Below are 21764 nucleotides of genomic sequence, written 5' to 3' on the forward strand. Positions count from 1 at the left end.
TTTCAAAATTCTTTCTTTTTCTTTGACTTTTGACAATTTAATTTTCACGTGCCTCAGTGTGGCCTTATTCAAGTACAGCAATGGGATCCTTTGGACTCCATGGAGGTAGATGTCCATTTCTCTCCCCAGGCTTGGGAAGGTTATAGCCACTGTTGCTTTATATATTTTCTGCTCCTTCCTTTTTCTCTTCTCCTTCTGGGATTCCCATAATATGGGCATTCCAATAAAAATTCCCCAATTTTTTTTTCTTTGGATGGTGTGCCACATGTCCCATAGGCTTGCTTTACTCTTTAAATCTTTTTGCTTTACCTCTGACTGGGTGTCCCATATTCTAGGTGAATGGCTCTTTCTTCTGCAAAGTTAAGCCTGTTGTTGGAGCTCTCTATTGATTCTACAGTTCAATCATTGTATTCTTCAGCTCTAGGATTTGTGGTTGTTTTGTTTAGCTTTTGTGGTTTCTATGAACTTCTCATTTTATTCATACCTTGTTTTCCTAATTTCACTTAGTTGTGTATCTGTGTATTCTTGTAGTTCACTAAACTTCTTTAAGAGGATTATTCTGAGTTCCTTGACAGTTCACGGACCTCCATTTCTTTATGGTCAGTCATTGGAGTTTTATTAGTTTTCTTTGGTGGTGTCATGTTAACCTGATTTGTCATTATCCTTGATTCCTTACATTGACATTTATGCATTTGAGGGGTCTCTTCTAGCCTTTACCTGTTCACTCTGGCAGAGACAGGTTTTCACCAGTCAGCTCAGCTTGGGTTTCTAGGTGTGTCCGCTGGTGATGTCCTTGGGTAGGTGAGGCTTGCTGTCAGGGTCTACTTCTCGGTGAAACCACTGCCCAAGCTCTGAGGTCAGGGAGGAGGGAGGTTATATTGCCTAAGAATAGCTGGAGTGGACTATTGGTTTGGTTCTCTGCCAGAGCATTGCTGTAAGAAGGATTCTGTGGTGGCCAGGGTTCTCTGGCCAGACTTTCAAGAAGACTGGGATTGGGTACTATACTCAGCAGTAGGTGGGGCTATGAAATAGCTTCCCTGCCCTAGTGAGGCAGCAGAAGAGGCCCCACATCCTGCACAGCTTGCTGTATATAGATCCAAATCAGACCAGACTGCACTGAATAACCTGGCCAGACAGGACTACAAGGTTTGTTCTTCAGATTGGGAAGGCCGTGGGCTGTGCTTTCTGTTCAGGGGACACTAAGCAGGGCTGTGGGGTGGGTTATGCAGCTCCTCACATGCATTTTGTTACATCCCCTGTTTAGGCAGGCTGAGGAATGTATTCAGAGCAAGGCTATGCATTAGTGTCCCTCCCTAGGCCAGGCTCTAAGGTTGGCAAGGCTCCTGTTTAGGGATCAAATTAGGTAGGACTATGCACCGGGCACCCAAGCCTGATGGGCCACTGTTTTAGCTCTGCAGATGTGTAAGGGCACCTGTCTGGCTCTGCTTAAGGGACACTCTGATCTGTGTTTCAGGATGAGCTACATAAATTCCCAAGAGCTTTGGTTAGATTCCTGGTTAGGCCAGGCTGGAGGCCATACTCAGCAGTAGGCATAGCTGTAAACTAGCTTCCCTGCTTGGCTGGGGCTGCTAAACAAGCTTCAGAGGGGCAAGGCTTTTTGATTGGAGAATCAAATCAGACATAAATGTTTGCTAAGCTCTCTGCCCAGAAGGCTCTGCCCACTCTGAGTCACTGGCCATACTTCACATTCAAATGCTGCTGTAACCCAGGGATATAGTGTGAGCTAACAAAATTCCTAGGAGCTCTGGGTAGGTTTCTTTTTTGGCAGAATTGGAGGCTGTATTTAGAAGTGGGCAAGGTGATGGATTACCTTCTCTGTGTTGGGGGAGAGGAGTTACAAAGTAGTCCTCACAGCTGGCAAGATTCTTGTTTGGGGAGCAAATCAGGCAGACCTGTCTGTACACCAAATTCTGGCCAATTTGGGTCACTGGCTTGGCTCTGCAGACAAGCACACCCATTGACTGAGCTCACAGCTGGAGGTTTTCTGGATCAAGATACTCCCCACATCTCAAGTCAGGTTACCTGGTCAGGCAGGGTTGGGAGTTACAGTAAGCAGTGGGAAGGGCTATGAATTAGCTCCCCTGCCTGGGCAAAGCAGCAGAACTTGCTCCAAGGTTGGCAGTGTTCTTTGTTTGGGGTCTTGACTCAAGGCAAGCTGTGCCCCAAGTTGCCTTGTCAAACAGAGCCACTGGCTTTGCCCTATAGATTGTCAATACTGCTGACAGAGCTCTTTGCTCCAGTGTTGCTAAGCTGTGTAGCTTCCCAGTTGCTCCAGCCATGCTTCCTGGACAGGTTGGGCCAGGAGCTACACTCAGCAGCAGGTGGGGGTACAAATTAGTTCCTAGGCAGAGGGGCAGGCAGGAATCCAGAAGATGGCAAGGCTCTTTGAGGTCCCAAATCAGGCAGACTTGTGTGATGGAGGCAGACTTCCATCACAATCTCATTACCAATGGTCTAGTCCTGTGGATTCCCCTACAATCTCCAGGGGTCTGCAGGACCAAGGGGGCCTCCCAAGAATTGTCCTACAGTGTTGGGGGACCTGGACTGTCTTTCCCCTCTGGAGAAACTATAGGTTCAGGGGAGTCATCTTATCCTTCTAATGCATTTTATCTCAGTGTCTATGGTGCAAGGAGTATACTTCTGCCTCATTCCTTTGTTCTAGGGTTTTCACAGTGGTATCTTATCCATGAATAGTTGTTAGTAGTTCTTGTGAAGGGGAGCAAAGTCAGAAACAACCTATGTCACTGTCTTGGTGACATCATTGTTCCAACACCAATGTTCCTAGTTCTTGTAACAATCTGAGTTGCCCTAAAAACTGGTATTGAGATATTAATATCATAAGATGGTAGAGTCTCCATAAAATTGTATCCTTGCAGGACTACAGAGAACAAAGTCACTTCTCAAATTTATCTGGCCATATAGCATACACAAGAAATCATCTTTTGTTGATTTAAGCCACTAAGAAGTAAGATTTGATTGTTACTGCAGCAAAACATAATCTATCCTGACTGATACATATGGCTTCCAAGCTCTATGTTAGAGATTGAATCTGCAATACATCTGAGACAGACATTATTTCCATTTTTAAGTGAGGAAATTGAGTTTCCGGCATTAATATTCACTAAATATTACAGGGAGTTACAGTTGAAAGAGTTGAAAGAGACAGTGATCAATGTTTCTAAGAAAGATAAGGCTTTGGGTTTAACGATGGAAAGAGTGATTGGTTTCTTCAAGGGAAACCTTTCCATAGGCTTTGATAGTCCTTTCCCTTAACAGCATTAATCTTTGAAAGAAAGGACTTTGGATAGAATACAGAACTAGTTCCAGAACATTCTCAATATTGAGTTCTTGGCTGACATCAAATCATAGTGACTATAGTAGAGGCAGAGGTTTGGGAAGGGATTATCTTTTAAAATGATAAGAAATTATACATTCAAAAGAAGGTCTTCTTTAGAAAGCAAGACCCACAGAAAGATGCAAATATATCCCTGTAGACTGCAGTTATTTCTAACCTGTCTAAAACAGTACCTGGCTGAATTGTAAATAACAGCATAATAGTAATAGATGAGGTCCTGCATGTAAGTGCATAATATGAGGGGGGAAAAGAAGAAATAAAGGTAACAGAAATAATTAAAGGTACCAATTCTGATAAATTAGGTATGGAAGACCCACATCATAATATTGTGGGTCACAGCCAAAGTATTATTGCACATTATCTAAATTGTCTAATGTGGAATTCAGTGAGGAATGACAAAATTTTTTCATAAGTTTGTAAGCTTTCAGGATGACTATCCTATTAAAATCCTTTCCTTACTTGATCTGCTCTGATCTATATAAGATAAAGTTAGTGCTTGCTTCTATACATAGAAAGCAAGAAAAGGAAGATTTCCAATTTCATCTTAAAAATGTTGTCTCACCTTTAAAAACCAACAGGCAAATTATCCCTTTACCTAGAATGTTCTCCAACAGATGATGGATACATATGGTCCCTAAACACACTTGCTGTCTAAAAATGAACTAGATAAATTTGCTGTTTTAAGCATTAGAAAAATAACATTAAAAGAAGCAAAATGACTTGCTTGAAGTCAAAGCTTGAGGTAGGTCAGAACAAGGAAGCCCTCTGTTCTCCCAAGACCATGCATCTGGTCTTATCTGATGTGTCATCAAGTACTCAGATGTTCAAGTACTCAGATGTCCTCTTTCTCTTTCCTCACTTCCCTGGTCTGAGTCTTGGCCACTGTCTTTTACTTAGGACACTGCAACAGCCCCCAGGTTGGTCTTCCTGCCTCTTGTCTCTGCATTTCAATCCCATCATGATGTCAGAAGATGACAGAATTATTTTAACAATTAGATCTCATCACTACCCTAACTTTAAGGTCTTCCATGGGTCCCTGAAACCCTCGAGTGAAATCAGTACACCTCATGACTGAGAAAACCCTTCCCAATCAGGCATCTATCTTTCTTGTTTTATTCCCTAGATTGTACTCAAAAACACCCTTCCCTTCAGTTCTGTGGAACTGAATGGAGTTTCCTTGGCCTGTATTCTTACTCACCCTTTCTTTCTTTCCAAACTGCTGCTTTATTACCCTTCAAAATCCAAATCAGGTACTTCTTGCTACAGGCCTTCCCCAAGACATCCCCCTGACCTAAGCCTGTTTGGGGTATATTTATACTTTGCTTCAATTCTATCTTGACATGACCTTCACCACCAGTAAATTTAGGAGTCATTGAGACTGAGGAATGATATATGCCAGTCATGTAAATATCGGAAGGAAGGAAGGGTGGGAGCGGGGGAGAAAGGGAGAGAGGAAAGAACAACAAAAAAATACACTAACTCTCATGTTCCCTGTCTCTTAGTCCAGAGTCCTTTCTCCCATCATTTCATAGCTAATTTGGGAATATCTAGAAATAAAATATAAATAAAATAAAATATGACCATGTAGATATTTTGATAGTCAATGAAAATTATGTTTCTGTATCATTTTCTTCAAGTTCAAGATTAGTTAATCAGAAGAAACAGAATTTCTGTCTGAGGAGTTATTGTAGAAGTATTTTGCAAGCTCAAAAACTGATGTTTGAGATTGCAAATTGAAATAAAACAACCATAGAAAGATGCCAATAAAACAGTTTATATTATAGAGTGATACAATCTTTAAATAGTATCCACGCGTAATATCTTATGTGGCATTCAGAAATATTCTGAATGTTATGCTAGGCAGATAGTACAGTTTTCCATTCTGCAGAAAAGGAAATGAAGGTTCAGAGAAGAAGTGATTCCTCAAGGCCACCTTGCAAGTCCTTGGCAGAACAGGAGACCATATACAAACCTCTGAACCTCACATCATGAAACTTCACTTCCCATACACCCTGCTGAGCCACTTTGCTTCAAATAAAAAGGCAAGGAAATTTCCTTGCCTTAAACGCTGCCCTGGCTTTGACTGCCCTTTGTTTGAGATTTTATATTCAGCTTTCTATGCAAGTTGTTACAACTCAGCACTTAGCCAGCAATCTTCTCCAAGGGAAAGAATAACAATAGTTTTCTTGGGCTTATACTTTTTCCAAGATCTCAAAATTACTGTTTCCCAAATATCTTCCCTGAAGTTCAGAGTGTATAAAAGAAAAAGAGCTGTTGGCCCCCTGAAGCCAAGGACTCTTTCCATAACCAAAACCCAACTTCAAATGAAGATTTGATCCCTAATTTAAATTCACGTAGGAGCTTTTGCAATAGTATGGGGGATTTATGCTAAAATATTCTTTAAGTATTCCCTGGAGCTCGAGACAACAAAATTATTCTTTCATTTGTCCATCTAATTGGTCATTTAGTAAACACTAAGCCCCTACACTGTACCTGGCATGTTTTATAGGTAGGATGTGTTTATTGATGAGCTTAAAATCCTAGATCTGGGGAGCATTTTAAATCTAGTGGAATCCTCTTCCTTCTTTCTGAATTTCATTCTTAAATTCTCTCTCTATTTTAATGCCAAGAGACTCTTCTGCCCAGGTTTGCATTGCTTTGCTGATGAGAATCTCATTATTTCTAGAAGTTCCTGAAGTTCAGTAGGTTGCTACTTCCACGGGTCAGTTCTTGAGACAAACATAATTCTCTCACCCTTGGAGAATGACAGAAACACAGGGAGGCTAACACATTAGGAGGCTTTGTGGAGCTTCTCCAGGGTCCTGCATTGGACTAGAAGAATCTAGTCTGTTTTAAGACAAAAGCAACCAAAACATAAATAGTCACAGAAATTCTCTGTGGGTTTCTGCCTTTGCACATGCAGAAGGGCACTAATTAGGAGGGGCCCCTTGTATGCCAAGATCCTAAAGCACAAAGAGGCTACCTTGGAGGATTCCTCTTCGACCAGGAGCAGTGTTTGTCCCCTTCATTGATTCTCTAAATTGTATTTGCCCCCCTAACAGTGGGAGCCGCAGACTGCCTGCCTTTCTCCATCCAGGGGACTCTGCTTTCCCCCAGTGTGGGCTGCTGGGCATGAATGGCCCCTTTGTCTTCATCTCAGATGTTTTGGCAGCACTTCTGAAAACAGTGGTGAGTGAAACGCCACATGGTTCTAATTGTTTTCTCTGGGATCAGACTGATTTCTTTAGGGCATCCATCACACACACATGCGGTGCTGTGGCATCAACACTGTCCTTCGACTTCCCAGCTAATACCCCAAACTGTGAATTTCTAAAGCAGTCCCAGCATATACATGATCGTTTTAGACAGAACACCTCCTCCACCCGTTTAGTTATCAACCAGGTGAAATAACAGGGTGTGATTTCCTTTCCAATTAAAAGGTGCGTTCAGCCAAGAGGAGCCACCTGCTTATACCAAGGAAGGTACTGAAACCTTCAGAAGAGGGTTGCTACTTCTTGAAAGAAGGAACCAGTGAATAAACAGCTGAATGGAAGAAAGGAAGGGAAGAAGGTGGCAGAAAATGTTCATTCCAAAACTGTGTGAATATTAACTGGATATTTGCCTTGTCTCAGCCACTGAGTTAGGGTATCTTAACTGTTGACATTGGGACTGGATAACTTCATTTTAGAAGCTGTTTTGTGCATTACAGGATCTCCACTTCTACCTCCTGGGTGCAGTAGCAGCACCCCATCTCCAGCGAATGAAAATGTCACGGGTCTTGGCAGGTGTCCACTGTGTGAGGTTTGGGGGTGAAAATCATCCCCAGCTGAAAACCACTGCATAAGATAATTAAAAAGGACAGAGTTGCAGAAACAGTGAATGAAAGTGGGGTCTGGAGTTGGCTGCTGGGTAAGAATCCTGGCTTTTCCTGTTCCTGACTGATTTGGGGCCTGTTACCCTTCCTCCCTGAACCTGCCTTTCAAAGTCATAAGGATTAACTGAGAAACTACACAGACAGTGCTTAGCACAGTGCCAGGAACACAGCGAACACACAATTAACAGTAACAGGCATCAGCATCCCACCGGTGGTTAGTTCTGCCATTCACGATGACAGACCTCTTGCCTGGGAAGAAGATGCTCTGTTCCCGCATCTGCTGGGTGCATTTAGTGCTGTTCGTGTCTCCCATCAATTTTGGAGTTTCCGGCCTCCATATTTCAGACTCCAGAGCAGCAGGGAGCGAGGACTCTGGCATGCCCCCTGACCCCTTGGCCCCCTCCTGGGGTACGCACATGCCAGGGGCTGAGAGAGAAAGATGTTTCCCACGGAAGAAACGGCTGCTGACATTTTAACGAGCACAGTCGGCAGGCCTTCAGCCAGCCAGGGCCGCAGGTCAGATTCCTGGCTCTCATATTTTCCTTCCTCCTAAAGGAAAACTCATGACGCCTGTGGATACCTTCAGCCTCTGGTTACAGCCTGGGAAGGATGAGGGGTCCCGGGAAACCGGCTCTTGCAAAAGTTCCCACACATCACACAGACGCTCACCCCAACAGCCCCTTCGGCAGGCCCCGGGCCCCCCTCCCCTACCTGCCTTCTCTCCAGCCCTCAAGGCCCGCCTGCTTTCCATGGGCCTCTCTCCATCGTCACCTTTACGGTCTAATAAGTCTCTCTGCCACTCCCTGGATTAGAAATTTGCAGCAGCCTCCTCATCACCCCGTATCTCCAGGACACCCTCCAAACCCATAACCAGTATTATTTTCCTTAACTGCAGTTATTAAAAATATTAAAAATTGTTCAGAACTGCAATTAAAAATCCTCCATGGCTCTCCATTTCTTTTGGACTAAAATCCTCAGTTTGACATACAGGCACTGGAATGTCCTGACCCTGGCCCACCTCCCTTGTCCCTCCTCCTCCTCAGTTCTGTTCACCGTCTGCTTGGGCAAATGGCCCCACGCAGCTCCCTGAGAATGTCCGGCTCCCTTACAGAGCTGATCCAGCCTCTCAGGACTACAGACAGGATGCTCGTGTTTGAGGTCTGAAAAACAGGGGTGTTCTGTGTTATATATTTATTTTTAAGTCATGATAACCTCTTTATTTTAAATGAGATTTTATTCAATACATGCTATGTCATTTATTTTTTCTAAATTGAAGTAGAGTTGATATATAATCTTATATTAGTTTCAAGGATACAACACACTGGTTCAACAGTTACCCGTAATATTAAATCCTCCCCCCAACTAGTACAGGTACTATCTGTCAACATAGGAGGATGTCACAGAATCATTGACTGTATTCTCCATGCTGTACTACAATCCCCGTGACCAACCTACATTATGATTCAGAATTTTTGTATCCCCCTCAATCTCGCCATCCACCCCAATCCCTCCCCTATGGTAACTGACCGTCCCTTCTCAGTGTCTGTGAGTCTGCTGCTGTTTTGTTCCTTCTGTTTTGCTTTGTATTTATCTTCCACAAATAAGTGAAATCATATGGTTTTGTCTTTCTCCACCTGGCTTGTTTCACTGAGCATAATACCCTCTAGATCCATCTATGTTGTTGCAAATGGCAGAATTTCTTTTTTTTTAATGGCTGAAAAATATTCCATTGTTATATATGTACCACATTTTCTTTATCCAGTCATCGATTGGTGGACACTTAGGTTACTTGTACCACATCTTATTTATTCATCTATTGATGACACTTCAATTACTTTGGGTTATATATTTATTTGAAATGAAAACAAATCAAAATGAAATATCTATAAAATGATATATTATAACTAGTTAACTATAACTGAACTCATACAATTCTGTATACATACAGATTAAACTATTAAGTAACATGTTATTTAGCCAAAACTCAAAAGTTGAAAGTATAATGTGAGCTGTACATATGTATTTATGTTTAATACAAAATGAATTGGTCTCCCATCATCAGGAGAGGCTTGAATTTGGAAGCATTTTAAAATCTCTTTCAAACCCTAATCTTTGCATGTGCTCTTTCTCCCTCCATTTTTATTGGGTTGTAAATAACATACAAGAGGGTATAAGTTTAAGATGTATAGCATAATGATTCGGCATACATATATATTATGAAATGATAGCCAGAATAAATTTAGTTCATATCCACCACCTCATACTTTATAAAATAAACATTTTTTTTACTTGTAAAGAGAACTTTTAGGGTGTATTCTCTTAGCGACTTTGAAATATACCTTATAGCACTGTTAACCACGGTCACCGTATTGTACATTACATACCCAGCACTTGTTTACCTTGTAAGTGGAAATGTGTATGTTTTGAACACCATTCCTAATTTCTGCATCCCCTAACCATTGCCTCTGGTAACCACAAGTTTGATCTCCTTTTCTATGAATTTGGGATTTTATTAGATTCTATGTGTGAGATCATACAGTATGTCTTTCTCTTGTTCATTCAGCATAATGTTCTCAAGGTCCATCATGTCACAATGGCAGAATTTCTTTCTTTTTTATGGCTGAATAGAATTCCATTGTGTGTGTTTATATATATATATATACATACATACAGGAAACAAAATGACTATACCTGCACCCTCAATGGTCACTGCAGCTTTACAATAGGCAAGACTTGGAAACGACCTAAGTGTCCATTGACAGATGAATGAATAAAGTGTGTGTGGATGCCTGCATGTATGTGTGCACACACATATATGTATACTCACACATATACACACACGCACATGCACACACACACACAGACACACACACACACACTATATCCATTCATCTGTCAATGGACACTTAGGTTGTTTCCAAGTCTTCTTTGTTGTAAAGCTGCAGTGAGCATGAGTGTGCAGGTATCTCTGACATGGTGAGTTTGTTTCCTTTAGATATGTCTCCCATTGTTGGACCCTATGATAGTTCTATTTCAACCATACTGTTTTCCACAGAGGCTATACCAATTTACATTCCCACCAACAGTGCAAAAAGGTTCCCTTTTCACCACAGTCTCACTAGCATTGTTACTTCTTGTATTTTTTTATTCTAACAAGTATGAGGTAATGTCTCATTGAGGTTTTGATTTGCATTTCCCTAATGGTTGGTAACATTGAGCCTCTTTTAAGATATCTGTCGGTCCTGTGAACATCTTCTTTAGAAAAATATCTATTCAGGTTCCTTGTCCATTTTAAAAATTGGATTATCTGTTTTTTTGCTATTGAGCTATATGAGTTCTTTATGTATTTTAGATATTAACCACTTACCAGATATGATTTGCAAATGTTTTCTCCCCTTCTGTAGGTTATTTTTTCATTTTGTTGATCCTCCGTTTTGCTGTGCAGAAACTTTTAGTTTGATGGAATCCAAGGTTTTATTTTGTTGCTTGTGCTTTAGTTACTGTATCCAGAATCCATTGCCAAAACCCATGTCAATAAGCTGTTACCCTGTTTTCTTATGAGAGTTTAATAGTAGCAGATCTTATATTTAAGTCTTTAATTCATTTTGAGTTAATTTTTGTGAGCAGAATATAGGAGTCTAGTCTTATCCTTTCACATGTGAGTATCCAATTTTCCCAGCACCATTTATTGAAGAAATTATCTTTTCTCCGTTGTATGTTCTTGGCTCCCCTGTCAAATACTAGTTCATTGTATATGCACGGGTTTATTTCTGGGCTCTCAATTCTGTTTCATAGATGCTACAATGTTGGTTGCATAAATATTTATAACTATATCTTCTAGAAGGATTGGCCCCTTTATCATTATGCAATGGCCTGCTTTGCTCCTATTTAACACTTTAAAGTCTTTTGTCTGATGTAAGTAGAGCCACCTATGTTTTTTCTTTTTTTTTGCTTGTTTGTTTTTGTTACCATTTGTTTGAAATATGTTTTTGATCCCTTCACTCTCAGTTTATGTATCTCTTTAAAACTAAAGTACATGTCTGGTAAACAGTATATCATTGATCTTATTTTTAATCCAGTCAGCCATTCTCTGTCTTTGGATTGGGGAATTTAATCCATTTTAAATTTAATCCATGTTTAAAGTAATTATTGATATAAAAGGACTTACTATTTCTGCTCTGTTAAGTGTTTTCTGTTTTTAGTTCTTTTGTTCCTTCTTACCTTGCTGCTCTCTTTTGGGGTGGCTTTTCTTTACTGGTATGCTTTGACTTCTTTATCATGATCTATGTGTAACTACTAAAAGTTTTTACTTTGCAGTTACCATGAAGATTACATAAAATATTTTAAATTGTAGCACTCTACTTTAAACTGATAACAACTTAACTTTAATAGTGTCACTAAACTTACAGTTTTACTTCCCCTTCACATTTTAATTTACTAATATACAATTATATGTTTTGATATTGTTTATCCAATAGCAGATTATTGTAGTTACAGTTGTTTTGAATACATTGGACTTAGCCTTCAGCTCAAGTTGTAAATGAATCACATACATCATCACCATAATAGACAATCTCATTTTGATTATATAGTTACCATTACCAGTGAGTTTTACACTACCTTGATGTACTTTTATGTTAGAGTTCTTTTACTTCCACTCAAAGTACTCTTAGGAATTTCTCTTAAGGCCTGTTTAGTGGTGATGAACCTCCTCAGCTTTTGTCTGTTTGGAAAAGTTATCTCTCATTCATTTCTATAGGACAGCTTTGCCAGGTATAAAATTCTCAGTTTGACAACTTTTTTCTTTCAGTATTTTGAGTCACCCCATTCTTGCCTAGCCTGAAGTATCTGTTGAGAAATCTGTTGATGATTTTATAAGATCCTTTGTATGTAACTTGTATCTTTTCTCTTGTTGCTTTCAAAATTCCTTCTTTGTCTTTTGACAATTATGTGTCTTGGTATTGCCCTATTCATGTTCAACCTACTTGGGGTCCTTTAGGCCTCATGGATCTAGACCCAAACTTGGGAGATTTTTCAGTCATGATTGCTTTAAATATACTTTCTGACCATTTCTTTGTCTTTTCCTTCTGGGATTCCTATAATGTTGTTCTTTTTGATAGTTTCCCATAAATTCCATAGGCTTTCTTCACTCTTTTTTATTCTTTTTGTGTCTTTGGATAATTTCAAGTGCCCTGTCTTCTAGATCACTGATTTTTCTGCATGATTGAGTTATGTTGAAGCCCTGTATTGAATTCTTCAGTTCAATCATCATATTCTTTATCTCCAGAATTTGTTTTTTAAATGGCTTCTATCTCTGTTGAACTTCTTATTTCATTCATGCATTGTCTTCCTAATTTCCTTTGTTGTCTTCATTCTTATATTCCTTAATTTTCTTTAGGAGAATTATTCTGAATTCTTTGTTCACAGATCTCCATTTTTTAGGGTCAGCTATTGGAGTTTATTAGTTTCCTTTGGTGGTGTCACATTAAGCTGATTTTTCATGATCCTTATTTCCTTACATTGGTATCTGTGCATTGAGTAAGTAGTGTCTACTTCCAGACTATATAGGTTCACTTTGGCCGATAGTCCTTTACTAGTCAGCTTGGCTCAGAGTTCTGGACATGTCAGCTGGTAGCATCCTTGGGCAGTGGGGCTTGCTATTAGGATCTATTCTGGGGAAGGCCACTGCCTAAGCTCTGAGGTTGGAGGGTATTCCACTGGCTGAGATCATTTGGATAGGACATTTGATGGTGTGGTTCCCTGTCCTAGTACAGATGTAGAATGGGCTCCATGGTTGCCTAGATTCTGTGTTCAAGCTTTCTAGATGGTCAGGACTAGGTACTATACTCTGCAGTAAATAGAAGCTTCCCCACCAAGGTGGGGCAGCAGAATGGGCATCAAGGTCAGCATAGCTTGTTGTCAGGGAGCCATATCAGGCAGAACTGTGCACTGTATTCCCTAATCAGGAGGGACCACTAGGTTGGCTTTGCAAACAGGAGAACTGGCTTTACTCTCTGTTCAAATGCTATTGTACAGAGGGCTGTGGGATGAGCTACACAGCTTCTCATGTGCTCTGGTTAGGTTCTCTGGTCAGGGACTCTCTGCTCAAATGTCACTGTAATTGGGGTTGCAGAATGGGGTACACAGATTCCAGGAATCCTGGTTAGGCTTCTTGGTCAGGTGTACTGGAGGTTGTATTCAACAGTGGGAAAGGCTATAAACTTGATTCTCTGCCCAAGCAGGGCCACAGAACAAGGCCCAGGGTTGGCAGGTCTTTTTGTTCAGGGACCAAATCAGGCAGAACTGTGCACCAAACTTCTTAGCCAGATAGGGTCACTGACTTGCCTATGCTCCCCACTCAAGTGCTGCTGGGCTAAGCAATTTGCCAGGTGCTCTGACCAGGCTTTATAGTCAGGCAGGGACAGGAGATACATTTAGTAGTAAATGGACCATGAATTAGCTTCCTTCCTGGGCAGACTGACTGAACTGGCTTTAAAATCAGTACATTTCACCATTTGGGGTCTTATGCCCTGTTGAGTTCCCTGGTCTGACTGGACCCCCATTGGCTCTGCAGATAAACAGTGCCTCCAGTTGGGATTTATACTTGGGCACTGCCACAGTAGGAACTTGGACTGCCAAGATCCAAGCATCGGTTGCTATAAGCACCATCCCATTTTCTGTTGCTATCTGATCCCTAGTGTTCAAGTCCCACAACTTTCTCCATGATCCATATGAAATAAGACCCTAGTGGACTTCCTGAGAAGCAGTCCACAATGCTGGGGGAGTTGGCTGCCCATCTTGGGCTCTCTTTTACCGCTGGAAGAGCTGTAGGTCTCGGGGAATCCTCTCAGCATGGGGCTGCACCAGCCGTGGGGAAAGGCCAGACTGCCAGAGCGCAGCTGCTCCCCTGGCCCTTCTGCTGTGGTCTGTCCCAGTCTCTGTGGCACAGGGGAACACTTCAGCCTCACTCCAGTGTTCTAGGATTTTTACACCATTCTCCAGTCAGTTATTAGTTGGTCTTCTTTTCAGGGAGACTATAACGTTGGGGATAACCTACATCACTGTCTTGATGATGCCACCTTTTGCATGCACTCTCTTTCTCCCTAACATGTTCTCCACTCTCTCCAACTTAGCACGTTGTTTCTTATTCTTCAAGACTCAACTTAGATGTCTCTGCTGAGGTCTGCCTCACAGACTGTGGTTCCCTGAATTCTCTCTCAGCACTTCTCATCCTATCTGTGAGTCTCTAAATTTCATGGATGTGGGGGATTGTAAGGGAAAAGACTGTATTTAGTTTAGATTTAAGAAGTTCCCTAGTGTCTGGAATTCACTGTACAATTCATAAGTATTAACTGCTAAAGTGATAGTAATGATGATGGTGATTATAATTATCTGGATATACTCAACTGATAGACCCAGAACCTTAAGTCTCACATTTTGAGAGAAGAGCTCATTCTTCTGTTGTTCCAGCCACATCAGGACACCCTCTGCTGAGTGTGGGTCAGTGATGTCACAACAGGTAGCCACCAGCTGGACAGGTAGATCATGTTATCATCATGACCAGCTTTCTCTAAACCACAACATGGTAATAAATGAGACAGGCCTGCCTCAGCTTCTGCTGTTCTCAATCACTTGTACCTCCAGGACCTGGCACAGCTCCTCTACCTCTGAAGTAAGATCCTGAGGGGATTTCTCAGGTTTAGAACAAGGCGTCAGCTTTACTGGGGCCACAGTGGCAATGAATGGCTTTTGTGGCTGAGGAAATACATAATGTGAAATTCTCCAGGCATTCTATGTCCAGACATGAAGCATTCCTGGCTACAGTCCCAAAGGAGACCATACAAATTGCACAAGACCCTGATTCTTTCCCCTCTTCCAGGGGTCGTTGTGGGAGAGAGGGGAGACAGGAGAGGCAAATTCTTGGTTCATGAACTAGATGCTTTGTTTCTTTATCGCTGCTCAGAAACCTGGGAAAACCAAGAAGTAGCCTGGGGCGGTGGAAAACAAATGGCTTTTGGTGTGAGTGAGGCTTGGATTTGAATCCCAGCTCTGCCACTTACAAGCTGTGTGATTTGGGGAAAGATTATATACTCCACTGAACCTCAATTTCCTCTTTTGTAAAAGGCATAACACATACCTTGAGGATTTGGGATCAGATGTGAAGTTTGAATATTTGGTAGCAAGCATGAGAGCATCTTCATGGTTCTTACTCAGTGACTGGTGCTGTTGTAAGTCCTGTGTGCTGAGTGAGAGTGATCCTGTCCCCAACACCACCATACCATTCATTCCGTCTCCTAAATTTGATGTTAAATCTTTGGGAACAAAATCATAAAAGATAAAAATGCTCTCCTGAGGAATCCTGCCATTAAGGACCCTACTTTAAAGCAAGCCGTGGACTACATTGTAAATGTTGGGAACAAATCGCATTTCGATTTTTCCTCCATTTGGCTGGAAACAATAATTACTCATGTGGGAGAAGCTTCTAGAGAGACTGGGACATCAGAGAAAGCCCTGGAGTTGGAGTTTGGATCTTTAAGTTAATGAGCTCTAATGTTTCACCTACCCATTAGATGGGTCTTGACGGAAAACAGCAATTTAAGTCCATACAATTTTGGAAAGTTGCAGTTTCTATGCTATTTGTTAAAGTGCTTTATAAAGTTACTTTAACAGCTGTGGCACTTCTCTTATGTGCTGGGAGTATACCAGTCATGTTGGCCTATGCTGTTCACTTTTATCTTTTCAGTGACTCTAACAAGAGTGTCTTCATCTATAATTACCTGATTAATATAAGGACTTTACAGGGAGGTTACATGAAAGGTTATGGAATCAATAAGTGACAAATGAGGATTTGAATCCCCTGATCTGATTCCAAAACTGACAATCCACCCCACTAGGCTCCCTGGACCTTAGGAGTAGGGTTATGAGACATAACAAGTAAAAAGAGTAAAAACATATGATACCCATTTAAATTTGCATTTCATATAAACAAGAAAAAAATGTTTTAAGTATGTCCAAAATATTTTAATATATAAATATATATTTATACTTAAAAATATTTAAGTGGGCATCTTGCATTTTATCTGCCATTTCACCTGAGGAGGTTCATGTCATATGAGCAGGTGAGAAGTGGAACAACAGGGCCTCTCCAGAGGCACCTGAGGTCTTCATGGGACTGCACCCCTCAGAAATAGTAAACACTCTCTTCCATGATAGAAGTTGTAATACATTCAGAAAAAACAGAGAGAGAGGAAATCTCCAGAGGTGATTTAGGATGTGTTTTCTAGATGAATTTGATATGGGTCTAAATACTCTGAAGATGTGCAAAACAGGGATTCCAGATGATGACTGACGGTGACATGCACCTGGGCAGACAGCCTTGGCTGGTGAACTCCAGCTCACCAAGCAGCTTGCTCTGTGGGCTCACAGATCTCACCGGGAAGTTGAGGGAGGGTCCGACGTGGGAGCCATTAGGCAGCCACTGTGTTGGCACTTAATCTGCGATACCTCACTTAGGGCTGTGGCAGTACTGTGACATGTGACAGCCCCATATACTAACAGACTGAGGGGAGTCAAAGCTGCAGCTCATGGGTGGTCATGCTGGATTGGATGCAGTCTGTCTGAACCCTCTACCAGCATCGTGCTGTGTAGTTCACGAGAAGTCAGCTGGGCCAGAACCCGGTGACTGAGATTTTATAGAAAATTATTGAAGTTCTGTGTAGCAGAGATCATATGGTTCTTCTTGAAGTCTTGCTTCTTGAATGTCTCCTGTCTGTTGATCTGCTCCTCTCTGGACTCAGCCTCAATGTCTTTCATGAACCATGCGTGATGCTTGCTATGGGACATGTCCCCTCCTCTGTACCCAAGTCATTCCCGGCAGATTTGGCCTCTCACTGTAGGGCCTGGTTCTCTCCCACAGTGAACCCCCTCCAGTAGTGGTCTTCTATGGCTCCTAGAGATGCCAGGTAGCACAATAGTGAAGAAAACAGGCTATGGAGTCCTACTATTGGCTCCACCACTTACTGACTATAAGGCCTTGGGCAAATTACAAATGACATGGTATCTTCATGCCTCAGTTATCCCACCTTCACAGTAGAGATGATAAGTAATAACTACCTCAAGGGGTTGTTGTGAGGACTGAATGACTTCACCTGCAAAAATCACTTAGCACAATGCCTGGCACATAGTAACTGCCCAGTACGTATTACATTATTACTATTAATACTGTGATCTCCCTCATGATCTAAACAGAGCGGAGGAACTCACAGCTCCCCACATGCATCGCGGCATTTCATCCTCGCAGCCACCTTCCAGGCAGATACAATTATCATTCATAGTCAGTCCCTGAGTGAAGGCACAAACCCTGCCTGCTCATGGAGCCTGTATCTTTAATCCCAACCCTTCTATGCTTATTTCCCTGTTTTCTTATAGCTTCTTGAAGGTACTCCAGAATAGTGGTTGACTTGAATGACATTGTTTTCTTTATTAATATAACATCTGAAGACACAAACATTTTTCCCCTCCACAGAACTGAATGCTACAAAATAAAAACCTTCTTAGTGTGTATGTGCATGTAGATGAACTTGTACAGTAGGGTTTAATGAGGTCATTCAAGTATGGGTGTAAGAGTTAGCCTGACCTAGCTTCCAATCTTTGAGTTGCCTTGAGCTATGAGTATCAATACAAATTAATTAGTTGTGGACATGTGTTGTGTATCCAAAATACTTTTTCTTTTATTCCTTAAAATAATACTCTTTTTAAATTAGCATATCATTTTACTAACCCCAAGATGGGGTAGAATGGGAAAAATCAAATAAAAACCTTATACTGTAGACTATGCAATGTAATACTGAACATCTCTGCTGCCCTCCAAATACACTGTATTAAGTAAATCATTTACCCTCAGCAAACCACTTTTCAGTAGATTGTATAATCACTAGAGGTATCTGTCTCCATCCCTAGCCTACAAAAGACTAGACATGAACTTTGCTAATGAATTGCAAAGTTTTTTCCAAAAGCCCTGAGCACGATTTGTCTTGGCCACTGGTGAACAAGTGAAATGTAACACTTTTGTCTGAGACCCACAGTGGCAGCTTCTGAAAAACACTGAATCTTCACAGACCAGCAAAGAGATCAAAGTTCATGAGAATTTTCTTTTGCATAGGAAGACAAGATGTGAGATTTAGACTCCATCCTGGGATATAGTCAGAGATAACTTGACTATGGGCAAGTTTCTCAACTCTTCTGAACCTCAGCACCTACATCTTATGAATTTGTGAAAATCACCCTTCTCAGAATTGTGATGGGTGTAAAATGAAGTCGCAGATGTCACAGTGTCTGGTATGATTGCTTCCTACCAATCACAGTATTTTGTTAGACAACCTGATTTCCTAAGGATCAACCTTAACTTTATTCATAGCACACGCATTTTTGATTTGTGGAAATAATGATTCTTTTATCAAACTAGTAACTACCATGGCCATTGAAATTCAAAGACTCTCATCCTTTGCTATTTAATGGCATTGATTTCCTGAATTTTCTCTTCTCACCCACTCATATGTCAGTTATCTGAGTGAAAAGACGAAGCCAGTGCTATAAAAGTATGATTGCATTGCTGCTGTGAGTTCCGAAACTCAGATAGTTATAACCTGATGCGGGGCATTCCAATTTTAACTATCTATGGCTGTTTTTATTTCATAAAGCCACTAAAAACACCCTGCACTGCTTTTATATACATCACTACTTTTATGGCTTTTGTGTCATAATAAAAGACAGTTCATTGGAAGCTGAGGTTTTTTTTTTTTTATTCTTTTTGAGCAGAAAAATAGCCAACTTGGAATAAGACATTTATGTCTAGTTTGTCTGCCTTCTAAACTCTCTCCCACGCAATCAGTCCATGTTCTTTAAGGCTGCCAGACTTTTCCCAAAAAATGCATTTATAAAGCATTGCCCTGTTCAACTTTCAAAGGCTCTCCATTACATTGATCAGAAGGTCCTATGTCCTTAACCTGGAAATTTAAAGATGTCCAGTATCTGGCCTCATAACCCACCTACTTAAAACACCTAGTATGCTCCTCACCTTCCTGAGTACTCATGATTTTATACCCAATATGCCTTCTCCATTTCTGGGAAGTCCTTTTTCTTGCTTCTTTTAATCAGTTTCTTATAGATCAATAAAACTCCAACTTTGTACCCAGTTTCTCCAGGAATTCCTCCCTGTGATTCCACCCCCGCTCCTAACCTTTAGTAGAACTTGCTGGCTATTAACTAGGCTTTCTTTCAACACAACCACACTCTGCCCAGTCATGTGGCTCTGCTGTTACCTTGATCTCTATCACATGCATGACTCTCCAAATGTAGATCCAATATTCCCTTAGATTAGGAAACAGGTCTCGTACCCTCTATCCTGCACTGCTCCTTTGTGTACCCTGTATAATGCTACACTAGGAAAAACAAGGACTGCAGGAAAAAACTCAGCAGACCCCTCTTTTTACAGAGCTGACTCGGCCACAGTCTCATGGAAGTCCATGATAGATGGTCTTAAGCCCACCACCGTGCATTTTCCAGGCGTGAGGAAGAGACAGACGGACAGATGGATAGATGGATTGGATACATGCATGTATGTAAGTAGGTATCTGTCAAACTCTTGATTCATGGGGGTGGGGGAGCCTAATAATAGAGAAATAACAATTAATGTCCAATTGGGTAGAGATGAAGTCTAGTCCCACCCAGACCTTGGCAGAGCAGCCAAATAGGTCCTGGAGAAAGACATTAGGTCTCTGGGCAACATTACAGTGAAACAGATACAGAGGAACATTTTTAATCAGGGCCCTGGATTCGCCTGCTATGTCCTCTCCAGCCAAGGATCTCTCTCCTGCTTCAAGGTCTTTACATTCAGACCCCAAACCCACTTTAGTAATACAGTCAGCTACAAGGACTGATATATTATTAGTGACTTATACTACAATGTGTCCACTAGTCAGTAATGTCTCTATCACTGTGGTATTTCTGAAAATACCTATCTAGGCGTCTCTCACATGGACTGATCACCCAACGGGTGACTACCCAGACTCTGATAATAAATATTGGGTGACAGAACTGGTAACACCAGGAAGCCCTTATAGTTTTCAGACAATGCTAATTCTCATGAAGTCTCTTATCTAATAGCTTTATTCAGTTCCTTTCAACAAACAGTTGTTGATATTGGCTGGTATAGTGGACACAATGCCACATGGCCATTACAGCAAAGACATGGCCCTTGTCCTCAAGGCACTTTCAGTCGAGATAAAAATCTCCAGGAAATCTTTGTTTCCACTAAATTTTGTATCACACTGAACATTTTGATCATCATTAAATAATCAGCCCTATAGGAACCTGAAAAACAATTCTTTCCTTCCCCCGACCGTGCTTCCTCGTGCTAATATGCCATTATCTGAGTTCTTCCACATTCCTGACGGCCTCTCCTTCTTGGAAATATGTGTGGTATAAACAAAAGAGCCATGTGAAATCAGCTCCTGATATGGATAGACACTCTCCAGTCCAACAGTCCCTTCTTATATATGATACAGTAGATTTGGTAAATAAGGCAAAAGCCGTATTGGTAATCCTCAGCACTGAAACAGCAATAAAGTCATCATTAACCTAGAGACCCTAAAACCCAACTTCCACAGTGGCTGGCTGTTCATCTCCAAGGGAGCCTGTTGCTGAGTGGAACTTGAGACCTCGGCCTGAACCTCTAAATCCCCCATGTGTGTCCTCAACATGGGATTCACATATGCTCACCTGGTTTAGCCTGTTCTAAAAATTCCCACAATACCCCATGAGGCCCCTAATATATCAGAACCTTCTAGAAGAATCTCGTTTTGGTCTGAAAACAGGATCTTCCTTGAGCAACATACTTCAAATGACAGTGTTCCTGTAATAAGTGACTATTAGCTTTAGTGAGAAAATGTAATGCCTGTTACCCTTATATTCACCTTCTTGCACTCCATACATGTAATATATAAATACTGCTTTACAGGAGGTTAAAATAATACAAAGGCTGGAGAACACTGTGTGTGCTCACCTATTAGAAGTATTAGGAATCAGAATGGTTCATGCATCCACCGCAATTCTACTGTGTCTGGCTCTGTCGCACCAAGATAAATAAGGTACATTCCATCAGTTCCGATCTAGTAAGAGGCAGTTAGCTGCTTCTGTTTAAGAAAAGCCGTGGCATTTCAGTGTGAACCAGAGAGGAAATATCTAGGAGAGGTTTCTCATGCTGAGGATTTTGCCTTCACCACGTGGGCCCCTAGAAGCCCCTTGACATCCCCAGTGTGTACACTGGCTGCTCCTCCTCATGCAGTATCAGTAAAACAAAGATCATTAAGGTGAAATTTTATTCTGATTTCCTTGTCATTAAGAATCTGTAACTTGGAACTTGAACTCTACTGTCAGATCTAAGCTGTGAATTTTGGCTTGGCTAACTTTTGTTTCTGAGCTACAGGTAGAGTTGTTTACCCTTTCTATATCAAA

At 41.2% G+C, this 21764-nt stretch overlaps 1 long non-coding RNA gene across 1 annotated transcript; it reads left to right on the top strand.

Moving 5' to 3' along the window:
- Positions 1–1089: 1089 nt before the first annotated feature.
- On the top strand, positions 1090–19868 carry LOC130681047 (uncharacterized). The gene is made up of 3 exons (XR_008994090.1): positions 1090–1146; positions 6439–6565; positions 19744–19868. It is a non-coding gene; the product is annotated as an uncharacterized LOC130681047 (long non-coding RNA).
- The last annotated feature ends 1896 nt before the right edge of the window (positions 19869–21764 follow it).

The sequence above is a fragment of the Manis pentadactyla genome, chromosome 15 (genome assembly GCF_030020395.1).
Source record: "Manis pentadactyla isolate mManPen7 chromosome 15, mManPen7.hap1, whole genome shotgun sequence".
Lineage (NCBI taxonomy): Eukaryota > Metazoa > Chordata > Mammalia > Pholidota > Manidae > Manis > Manis pentadactyla.